Raw genomic sequence first — 12,162 nt, 5'->3', positions numbered from 1 at the left:
TTGGTAGAGTATACAAGAAATAAAACAGCTTTGGAAGGTGATTAAACACCACAGCAATCGTCTGTCTTGCTAGATGAGTGTTTGGAAGTTTACAGTGGCTGCCCCACAAACACCTCCTTGATGTAACAGTAGAGTTGTAAATGGGGATGTGCAAACTCAGCTTGCATCATGCTGAACTTACGCGTTGTGGCTTGAAAGTTTGACTCAGAAGCTATGTGAAAAAAAAAGGAGCAGAGAGAAAAATCTAATGAAAAAGAGACATGGTTTAGATATGTGTATAGGCAATTGACTTGTCTGAGCCTAGATTCTGGAGGGAGTCAGGCCTTCTATCCTTAATATCTACAGTAGTCAAGCTGCTAGCTATAGCAATAAATATTGTTTAAATTTAATCACCCTGGAGTGGAAAAAAATACCCATAGGGTGATAAGCAAATCATCATGAATTCAAACTAGTTTTATGAGCCCCTAAAAAGTAGTTCATGAGATTTGCACAACCTCAAACTCCATCCCCAGCGGTAATTCTTGAAACAGAATTTAAAAGGAGCACGAACAACAGTAAATTCAAGGAATAGACACAGCATTAAGAGACTGAAGCAAAATCAAGATGAATGTGAAAGTGAGTAGTTGAAAGGAGAATCTGGAGAGGGAATGCAGAAGCGCGGACGTTGGAGGGAATTTGAGACCGAGAAGATGGGCTGGTGATCCTGATGTACTGGATTTCACACAACCTTTCAAGGTCCATTAAATGTTTCTCTTTCTTTATTTGAAGTCATTGGTTTTCAAAGGAAATGTAACTTAAAGAAAGTTTCTAACTAGAAACGGGAGCCTGTGCTGTGCAAACAAGAAAGATTCCAGGTTTAAAGTAGAGCCTTCCTGGCTCGCAGGGGAATAAGAGGCTTGAAAAATGCTCATCACCTGTGTTTTGCCACAGATCTCACAGATCCCTCAGGTGTCTGTGTGGTGTGTAGCTACAGCGTCTCACTGGTACAACTGAGCTGCACCTCCACATGCCTAGGAATCTGCTGTCCGCTACCATTCGGTGTTCAATTCTGATACAGCCTCTTACCCAGGAGACACACACTGTGCTAGTTAGAAGAGTTAACGGGTCGGGGAGGCTCTCCAGTTTGCACTAGCTGAGGATCTGGCTGAGAGATGAGCAGTTCCCGGGTAGATTCCAGCTGTGACCAACTGAATTCTCCTTCTGCACAAAGAAGATACAGAGACAGGACACGGGGAAAAACTCCGTGATGTGGGAGAAAGTGGGGATGATTCTGCTGCTCTGGCCTTGCATAGAAAACCGTATGGCTGGGCACATGGAGAGCAGCACGGTAACGTAGCAGGACGAGGAGATAACAACAGAGAAATGGGTGTGGGAGGACGGGCAGCAGCGAGGTGCATGGGGGGGCTGGGGAGGAGGAGAGCAGCTGACACTCCCAAGAGGTGAGGGATCTCCTCAACACCTCGCGCAGCAGTTCTCAAACTGTGGCTCGGGACCCCAAAGTGCGTCGCAACCCCGTTTTAATGGGGTCACCAGGGCTGGCGTTAGACTTGCGGGGGGGAGGGGGTGTCTCGAGCTCAGGTGTTGGTTTCCCCCTCCCCGCCGGGGCCGTGTAGTAATTTTTGTTGTTTGCGGGGGGTCGCGGTGCAATGAAGTTTGAGAACCGCTCAGCGAACGCACGGGAGCCTTGGCCTGCACCTTCCCTTTCTTCCCCTTGCAGGGCCCCTGCTTGGCAGCCGCCATCGGTCTCTGACATGCAGAAACGCTACCATGCAGATTAAATATTGCTGAATATCCACGAGGATTTGTTTGTAAAGCAGAGATTAAAAAATAAGCAAACTTGTGCAGCAAAAGAAGGAGCCCACTGGCTTAGACGGACTATAGCTCTACTAATATTTGGGCTTATTTCTTAAACAAACTGACAAGTTTCAACCTTCCTACACTAGTCCTACTACAATCTTACTGCTTCCTACACACATGCAATCTGTGTATCGCAAATGGTGCTATACACTTAATAAAACAGAGGTTAACAATCATAGAATGTAAGGATTCTTCCTTTTATTCCACAATGTATACATTCACCTTATTTTTCCCCCGTTGAATAGATGATTTGTCTTTCTATTGCTCCAGAATTATGTTTCTCTGCTTGGGAGTTTTAAATCTTTCATTCAGCTAAGCTGAAAAATATATATCTTATTCCTCTGCAAAAGGGCATTTCATTGTTCCGCCAGCTCGGCCCCAACCATCAGTTTCTAGAAATGCACCTGTATGCCTAGCAGTTGCATTGGGATGGCAGTAAGTAATATCCTCTGGCTCCATTATATTCATTAGGGGTCAGGATGAATATCAGCTCAATGACTGAAATGCATTCTGTCAGTTCTTAAATTTGTTGGCCACAAGGAAAAGCCTGCCAACATGTTTGAGATTTTTGGAAGGAAAATTAGTCAAGCTTCAGCATGTGTAGATAGGCACTGGCTGAACGGTTGAATTCTGAGCGATGCAGAGGTTCTATGCTACAGAAAAACTCCAAGATACAGAAAGAGGGCATGTATCTTTAAGTGCAAAGCAGCACAAATCATTAGGTAAGACAAATGGGAAACTTTGCAAAGTTGTCAAGTCAGTTGGAATAGCACCAGGCACATTATGACACGCCTCTCATTCCACGTCACACATCCAAAAGGCAGGGCTGCAACACAATGCTAGATTAATAAAATCCACAATGGTTCATACTCAAAAAGCGAAATCATTAAATTTTACATTTTACAGTCCATTGTACTGTCAAACCTGGGTGGTTTCCAAGTGCGAGTGATTTGAAAGTAAAAATGGGTTTGATCAATAAAACGAAATGGCTTGAAGAAGTCTGAGTTGAGTGCTCTATAAGTCTTAATTGGCTTTGCAAGTATCAGAGGTGACCTTGGCCTTCTCAGCTTAGCTGTTATGGCTGTGTGCTGGGTTATTACAAGATAATGACAGTGCTGTGTTAATCATAGTGCTTTCAGCAGTGCAGAAAAAAATGGGCACAGAAGAAATCAGCACTAGCAGTGGGGAAGAAGAGAAATTGACTAGAATAGCTGTCTCTGCTTCTGAAAGGAAATGGAAAAATGTTTCAGAGAGATGCAAACGTTGAAACCTTCCACCCTCCTAGCCATGGGCAGGATGCTCACGGTCCCCCCTGAGCCCCACCCCTCCATGGCAATATTAAGAATGCACGCAACTGCTTCCCCTTTCGCTTTGGATGTCCCACTTTGTCAGGCGTGCCTGGCACCATCAAGCATCCTCTGTAATGTCACGTGGTATATTCACATCTTCTCTGCCCGACAAGGCCTTTCTGTCTCACAATGGAGATGCAGTAAGTCCCTGCAGTCAGGTTCCTCTGCTGCAACTTCCCATTCCCCTGGACTCTATACACTGTCAGCCCCACGCTTCCAGATATCTCGCTTCGGGCACATGTCAGAATCACCTTTTCTATGCCATCAGTTTGCATCCTTTGCCCCCGGCACGTCTCCCATCTCTTGCTTCTGTCACTGTACCCCTCTCACTTAGCCGCTGCATCCTTGGTGCTGGTTTTATATCGCAAACACAATCTGCCCCTGCACTCTACAAGCCGGCAGAAGGCTCCTTCTCTTTTGTCATCGTGCTCTGTTAGTGGCTCCACCTCTTAGCCATCACACCCACTTTTTCTTCAAAGTCAGGAGAGCTCTCTCTGACTTTCCCTGCGGCAGTCCCGGGTCAGAAGAACTGTCAGCTTCTGCCGCAGCCCAGGGGCCGGGGGAGCTCTGTGCCCCTCCACAAGAGGTGAAATTTAAATTCTTGCGCATGTTCCAACTCTGACATAGCCTGGGTTCGCCTAAGGACAATCAAATGTTTTGCTAAACTTGTCCTATACTTAGTTTCTAATGAACTCTAAAGTTAATCAGCCTGACCTGCTGTCATTGCACGCTCAGATTTGCTACGTCCCCAGAGGTGTCAGTTCTCTGATATAATTCCCTGGAACACTGCAGATTTTAGTAAATCCATTTGAGATGAGTTTGTGAGAACGATAAAGTATAAAGTTGTGATGGTTGAGCAGTGATATTAAACTGATTTCCATTTCTGGCCCTGTTAGCTTACTGCATACAGGAGATCTACAAAAATTTGATTATTTCAAATTTGCAAGAAATAAAAACACTGATGCAAAATATTTCATGTAAAAAATTGCCAACTGCATATAAGAAAAAGGTAATTGTAGATAGAAAAAAAAGTGCACCATTTAAATGGTCAAGTTAAGCAAAGCACAAATGAAACACATCTCAGCTGGATTCCAGCCCTCAAGCATGTAATCTAACAATCAGTGATTTTACTTACTAACTGTACAGACACATCAGGGTTAAATAACCAAAGCAATTACTCTCTTTCAAAAGTGCACATAGACATCAGATATGTGTAGTAAATTGGCCAACAGAGGTAGTCCATAAAGCTACAATGATCTCGTAATGGTATCTTGTCATAAAAAAGAAGCTAAGTTAAATGTACATGGCCTGACAAGCCCCTTCATTTCAAGAACTCACGCAGGAGAATGGAAAAAGTCCAGAACCTCCGTGGCAGCATTCTCTGAAATGCTTCCAGTTCCACGTGCAGGGCCAATTAGACAAGCAGAACTGCAGTGTCTCAATGCATGGATGAAACAATGGTGTTCCAAGGAGGGTTTTATGTTTACTAGGCAGTGGGGAACCTTTTAGGAAAGGAGGAGCCAGTTCAGGAAAGATGGACTCCACCTAAACCAAAACAGAACCAGATTACTGGCATGTAAAATTAAAAAGGTCATAGAGGAGTTTTTAAACTAAGGGCTGGGGGAAAGCCAACAGGGATGGAGGAGCACATGGTTTGGACAGAGACATCCCTTAGGGGAGGATTTATTAACCAGGATTCTTTATATCCTCGTAAAGAGGAGAGGATAGAAGTTGATAAAGTACAGGCAGGAACTGAAGCGATACAGTCAAATGAAAAAAAATGCTACTCAGTGACATCACATCACAACTAAAAAGTGACAAATTTTATAAGTGCTTTTAAACAAATGCTAGAAGTCTAAATACTAAGATGGGTCAAGAGGATTAAAAGACGATATTGATATAAAAGGCATCACAGAAACTTGGTGGAACAATGAGAATCAATGGGACACGGTAACACCAGGGAACAAAATATATAGGAATGACAGAATAGGCCTTGCTGGTGGGGGAGTGGCACTATATGTGAAAGAAAGCATAGAGCAAACAGTAAAAATCTTCAATGAATCAAACTGTGCCATAGAATCTCTATGGACAGAAATTCCATCCTTGAATAATAACAGCAGAGCAGTAGGGACATACTACCGACCACCTGGCCAGGCTGGTGATGGTGATTCTGAAATATTCAGGGAGATTAGAGAGGCTATAACAGTAGAAAATTCAATAAGAATGGGGGATTTCAACTATCCCTATATTGACTGGGTGCATGTCATCTCAGCACAAGATGCAGAAATGAAATTACTAGACACCTTCTTGGAGAAGCTAGTCCTGGAGCCCAGGGGAGAAGGGGAGAGGTAATTCTTGATTTAGTCCTAGAGCAGAGTACAGGATTTGGTCCAAGAGGTGAATATAGCTGAACTGCTCAGTAATAGCGACCATAATATAATTAAATTTAACCACCTGTCTGTGTGTGTGTGTGGGGGGGGAAGAGGGAATACCAAAGAAGCCCACCACAGTAGTGTTTAACTTCAGAAAGGAGAACTACTGAAAAATAAGGAAGCTAGTTAAATGGCAACTAAAAGGAACAGTCACAAGCATGAAATATCTGCAAGCTGCATAGAAAGTATTTTAAAACACCACAATAAATGTGTACCCCAAATTAAAAAGAATAATCAGAGGAATAAAAAAATACCTCCCTGGCTAAACAACAGAGTTAAAGAAGCAGTTAGAGGCAAAAAGGCATCTTTTAAAAATTGGAAGTCAAATCCTACTGAGGAAAATAGAAAGGAGCATTAAACTCTGGCAAGTCGAGTGTAAAAGAACAATTAGGAAGGCCAAAAAAGAATTTGAAGAGCAACTAGCAAAAGACTAAATAACTAATAGCAAAAAAAATTTTAAGTACATCAGGAGCAGGAGGGTTGTCCAACAACCAGTGGGGCCACTGGTCGATTGAGGTGCTAAAGGAGTATCAAGGAAGACAAGCCCATTGTGGAGAAGCTAAATTAATTATTTGCATCAGTCCTGCAGAGGATGTGAAGGCACGTCCCACACCTGAGCCATTCTTTTTAGGTGACAAATCTGAGGACCTGTCCCAGATTGAAATGTCAATAGAGGAGCCTTTAAAATAGTGTGATAAAATGAACAATAAGTCACCAGGACCAGATGGTATTTACCCAAGAGTTCTGAAAGAACACAAATATGAAATTGTAGAACTATTGATTGTGGTACTATGTAACCTATCATTTAAATCTACTTCTGTACCAGAAAACTCGAGAATAGCTAATGTAATGCCAATTTTTAAAAAAGGTTCCAGAGACAATCCTGGCAATCACAGACAGGTAAGCCTAACTTCAGTACCAGACAAATTGGTTGAAACTACAGTAAAGAACAGAATTATCAGACACACAGATGAACACAATTTGTTGGGGAAGAGTCAGCACAGCTTTTTTACAGGAAATCATGCCTCACCAAGCTATTAAAATTCTTTGAGGGGGGGAGGGGTCAACAAACATATAGACAAGGATGATCCAGTGGCTATATTGTACCTGGAGTTGCAGAAATCCTTTGACAAGGTCCCTCACCAAAGGCTCTTAAGCTAAATGAGCAGTCATAGGATAAGAGGGAAGGTCCTCCCATGGATCAATAACCGGTTAAAAGACAGGAAACAAAGGGTAGAAATAAATGGTCAGTTTTCAGAATGGAAAGAGGAAAATTGTGGTGTCCCCATGGGTCTGTACTGGGACCAGAGCTGTTCAACATGTTCACAAATGAGCTGGAAAAAATGGTAAACAATGAGGTGGCAAAATTAGCAGATAATCCAAAATTACTCAAGATAATTAAGTCCAAAGCAGACTGCGAAGAGTTACAAAGGGATCTCTCAGAACTGGGTGACTGGGCAACAAAATGGCAGATGAAATTCAATATTGATAAAAGCAAAGCAATGTCTATTGGAAAACATAATCCCAACTATAGATACAAAATGATGGGGCCCAAATCACCACTCAAGAAAGATCTTGGCATCATTGTGGCTAGTTCTCTGAAAACATCCACTCACTGTGCAACGGCAGTCAAACAAGTCAACACAATGTTAGGAACCATCAGGAAAGGGATAGATTATAAAAGAGTCAATATCATAATGCCGTTATATCAATCGATGGTAAGCCCACACCTTGAATACTGGGTGCAGATCTGGTCACCCCAGCTCAAGAAGAGATATATTGGAATTTGAAAAAGTACAGAGCAGGGCAACAAAAATGTTTGGAGTATGGAACAGCTTCCATATGAGGAGAGGTTAAAAAGACAGGGCCTGTTCAGCGTGGAAAAGAGAAGTGCAAGAGGTGATATGATAGAGATCTATAAAATCATGACTGGGCTGGAGAATGTGAATGAGGAAGTCTTATTTACCTCGCCACATAACACAAGAACCAGGGGGTCACCCAGTGAAATTAGTAGGCAGCAGGTTTAAAGAAACATAAGGAAGTTTGTTTTACTAAACAAACATTCTTCACATAATGTGCAGTCAACCTATAGAACTCATTGCCAGGGGATGCGGTGAAGGCCAAAAGTCTAATTGGGTTCAAAAGAGAACTAGATAATTTCATGGAGGCTCCATCAATGGCTATTTGCCAAGATAGTCAGAGATGCAACCCCCTGCTCTGGATGTCCCTAAACCTCTGACTGCCAGATGCCAGGACTGGATGATTGGGGATGGATCACTTGACATTTGCCTTGTCCTGTTCATTCCCTCTGAAGCACCTGGCAGTGCTGGAGTTTACCTGTCAAAAGAGATACAGATCCAGGGTAGAGATAGTGGCTGCAGAACTTCAGCGAGTGTAAATGGACAAAACTCAAACAAAGAAGCGCTTGCATTTGTCCCCTTGACACATTGCCCTGAGTCCAGGACACAGACAGATACACCTGAACTGCAGAAATGTTAGTTGAAAAGTAAGGAGCAAATTTTGCACAGTAAGGATACCTTGGTTCTGTTTCCAGATAAAGGCAGTTCAGATCACCCAAGCTATGTGCTCTCTATTGTTGCCCAGCTACTCAGCAGTTGTGACTTTGCAGACGTTATGATAGAGAAATCTTTCTTTGACTCCCACTTACCGCCAGCAGAAGTTTTTAAATGTGTTCAAGTTTCAGTCGGTATCACTGTATTTAGATTCTTATGATGGCGCCTTGCTTTTTATCTGAAGCAAGTCCCTGAGTCTGCAAATGGTCAGGCACGATAAGTCAGCATTCCAAGCGTGTGGCACTTGCAGAATCAGAGCCCAATACTGCAGAGCAGATGTGCTCCTTTCAGGCGCGTCAGCAGCTCTCAAAAAGCGACAGATGTCCAAAGTATCGCCAGGAAAATTCACTTGACTTCCCCACGTTGGAAGAGAGTGCAGCACCTGTCAGTGATCGTCACTCTGCTGGGTGCTGACTGTCTAGCTTTCCCAGCCAGACGAGGGCATCTCTTAGGCTTTGAAGAAACACTCTACTAAGTTTTTAGATGAGACCTGTCCCAAGAGAGGATTGCCATCATCACTACTAGCGCAAGTGACACGGACATTGCACATGTTTGATTTCCAGCATAGTCTGCTCCAGAATGATTTCCTGCATCATCCTCCAAAAAACCAATGCTAGTGTGTGAATCTGCTTGAAACTTAGGCAGGGAAATACTGTCAGAGGCTGATGGGTAATTGCTAATACCCCCAGACACATTCCCCTGTCATTAGGTCATTTGTTTCTGGGAACAAAGACTATTATTTCGCAGTGTATTCCTACTGCAAATTGTCAGCGACATTTCATGGCTGTGGAGCCCAAATACCCATTTCTTCTACATGTCACAAGAAATGTCCAGATCGCTCAAAGCTGACAGCGGAACAGGCTGAGTCCCTATTTTATCCTCAGCAGCATGCACAGCTGTGCCTAAGTATTTCCCTCCAAGGCTTTCTCTCTCCTACCCCCCTCCCACCTCCCTTTTACCTATGGGGAGATAACAGGTTGTCCCTGACACACTGGGGCTAAAATCCTGGCCCCTAAAATCATAGACTGTTACAGCATCAAAGCAAATGTGCCCTGAGCTGTCCCAAGAAAATGCCCTGAGGGATTTGGCATACAGGCATCATATGCCTGCACTGCAGCTAGATCGACACGGTGTGAAAGTTTGTTGGATCAATGATCCAAATATTGATAGTTCCCTAAATACACCCTGATCTGGTAGGCTGCCGGCTCGGAAGGAGTTCTTACAGTCCCCTATGCCAAGACCAGCTATAATTATCTGGAGGTCTGCAACAGTCCAACCGGTTATTGATCTATAAACCAAAAGCTCTCCCAGTAGGTCTTGCCATGACATAAATGCTCTGAATACTGTTTATTTCAGCAATTCCATTTTGGATGACTAACGAACAGATAGACCTGCACAGAGGCAGGCTCTGCACAGACGCCCCACACACAACACGGCTCCTGTATTCCATCCAGCTGTGCTCGTGATGTGACTAAATTCCCATTCAGGCTAAGAATGGGACAATCCAAACTGATTTCCATATGTGACTTACCAGCAATGAGAGCATGGCAATCCAGGAGGGGGGGGGGGGAACTACAGAAATTGGTTAAATCCCTGCTCCCAGCCTGAGTAACTGAGCAGTGTGCTGGGAAATTCCCTGGGAAGTCATCATCCCCTGTCCCCGGGCATGCAGCAGTACTCGAGCTGTTACTCTGGTTTAATAACTATTGTTGCCTCTCTATAGCGGAGACGGACTGGAGAAGCGCTGAAGATGTCCATCCCACTCAGGGCCAAAGAGCCATTGTATGATGGCCACTATCTGGGCTAACACGAGGCCATAAGTGATTTTCGGGCCTCCAGAGAGGCCGGCATGAGCCTCTGCAACTTGCACTAAACAGCCAGGGGCTGGATTTACCACTGTATTTGGGCATCTAAAGCCCCAGATAGGTGTCCAATGGACTTCTCAAAACCATGTAAGCTGCTTCAGCATCTAGCTCCCACTGGCTCCCAGAGGTGTCATACCATCCAAACGGTGTACTTACCTTACCTAGCCAAACGTTCTGCATCACTCTGCACGGCACGGCTGCAATAGTCCTGTTCTACGCAGCTCTGCTGCCCCGGAAATAGTGAGCCAGATTCTGCCCTTGTTTGCAGTGGTGTTATTCCAGAGTAACTCCAGTCATGTGACTGCCATTGAGGTACTTTGACCAGAGGAGGAAACAGGTCTGTGGCAGCCACCGCCCCCTCCCCTTTCTCTCTCTCCCCACCCCTCTGCAGCCCACAAACTTCCCTACATAGTGTTATCTTCCTGGAAGGGAAGGCAAGAGTTCTGCTAGCCTGCCTTGGTGTCCCTGGGAGATGGGAAGCCCTGTCTACTGTCTTTGGGAACCGAGCTCCCCCCCAACAGGACAATTTAAAACAAAACCAAACCATTTAAAAATCAAAAAGTCTTTGCTGACCCTCCTGAATGGACCGTGCAGAGGTATGGTGCAATTCCAGCCATGGAACGTGGCACAACAGACAAGACTTTTATTAGCTTCGATCCAGCACTAGCATTGCTATGGACTGTGCGACGCTCTGGGAGTACAAAACCACCCGGAGAGGAATGGAGATTTTTGTTTTGCTTGAACTTTCACATCTCCACTTTTGCACAGCTCTGGGTACAAGGCCATAAAGCGCCAATGGAAACGTTGATAATTAAGAGCAGCCCTGCTGGCTTGGGTCAATGCCAGAACAGTGTCTTGTGATAACTCATGTCACTTCCCTGTCATGTATTTATTGCCTTATCACGGTAAACATGATAGACCGCAGCAAGCGCCTTTATGTTCTTCACTTCCTATTAACCGATGGGGTGGATGGAAGAGGCCTCTGTGCACCTTTGAACCGCAGACCTGTGCCGTGGAACTCTCTGAAGTAGGATAGAATCATTTCTCAACATAGGCAGTAACTTTTCATGAGCAAAGATGGATGCTGTGAGCAAAACCCAGGCACTGGCACCATTTATCTCAATTTAGCCTGGGCAGAAAAAGTAACTGGGGATGACACCCTGAAAGCAAAACACACAGCTTGAATGAATTTACGATGAGTGCTAAAATACAGTAGGGGCGAGAGTTGACTGCAGCTAAATGAGATAAAATAAGGTGTCACAATTTGCCTTAAAACACCGTTATTAAGTACACAGGTAATTAGCACCTTGTTGTGAATTCGAATTCCATTTACAAACCAACTGGCCAACGTCATCTGACACTGAACAAAGCCCGATTTTAGTCTCGTTCACATGAAGCGAGCTCTGACATATGGCATTGCCAAGGGCTGGGCTTGACAGCAGCTGTCTTCCTTTTAAGGGGAACTGCACCTCTCTAGATGAGCTCATGGCCAAGACAGGGTGCAGCCGCGACACAAATAGCTATATTTCTGCCGATCTTATGGCAACAGCACAGATTTGCGAGGGCATAAGACTGCTTCAGTCATTCCCATCTGCCCCTGACACACACCCCACCAGCCCCGGGAGCTAGCGCCCTGCTGGGATGGTGCAGGTTACCTCTTCTTTCTGCATCTCTTCCCAGGAGCCCCATGCAGCTGCTTGGTGACCTGCTTCTGACAGGACATGGACAGTGTCGCCAATGGGTAACTGTGAATTGAATCCACAGCACGGCCAGGACCTTCAGACCATGAGGGCTGGGACACAGTGGGGACAAGACGGCATCTGACTGTGATTTAACACTGGCTTCTGCCATGACGAACAAGACACCAGTGCAGCTGACATCACTGTAGATGGTTTGAGTCCGGCTAGTTGTAATTCAGCGTAATAGCAGTGTGCAGTTTTGCAACACCTTCCATCGGAGGCAGTCAGGGCATTTATCATGAAAGGGGGTGGGGTGGGAACACTGGCTAGGCCATGCGGCGAGCGGGAGGATGGGGCAGGGATACCAGCGAGGGCAGGTGGTGTGAATGAATCAATCCCTTGGTGAG

Source organism: Emydura macquarii, unplaced genomic scaffold (genome assembly GCF_026122565.2).
Source record: "Emydura macquarii macquarii isolate MOO-44397 ecotype Brisbane River unplaced genomic scaffold, CSIRO-AGI_Emac_v2 contig_1253, whole genome shotgun sequence".
NCBI classification, from domain to species: domain Eukaryota; kingdom Metazoa; phylum Chordata; order Testudines; family Chelidae; genus Emydura; species Emydura macquarii.
This window is presented reverse-complemented; position numbering follows the sequence as displayed.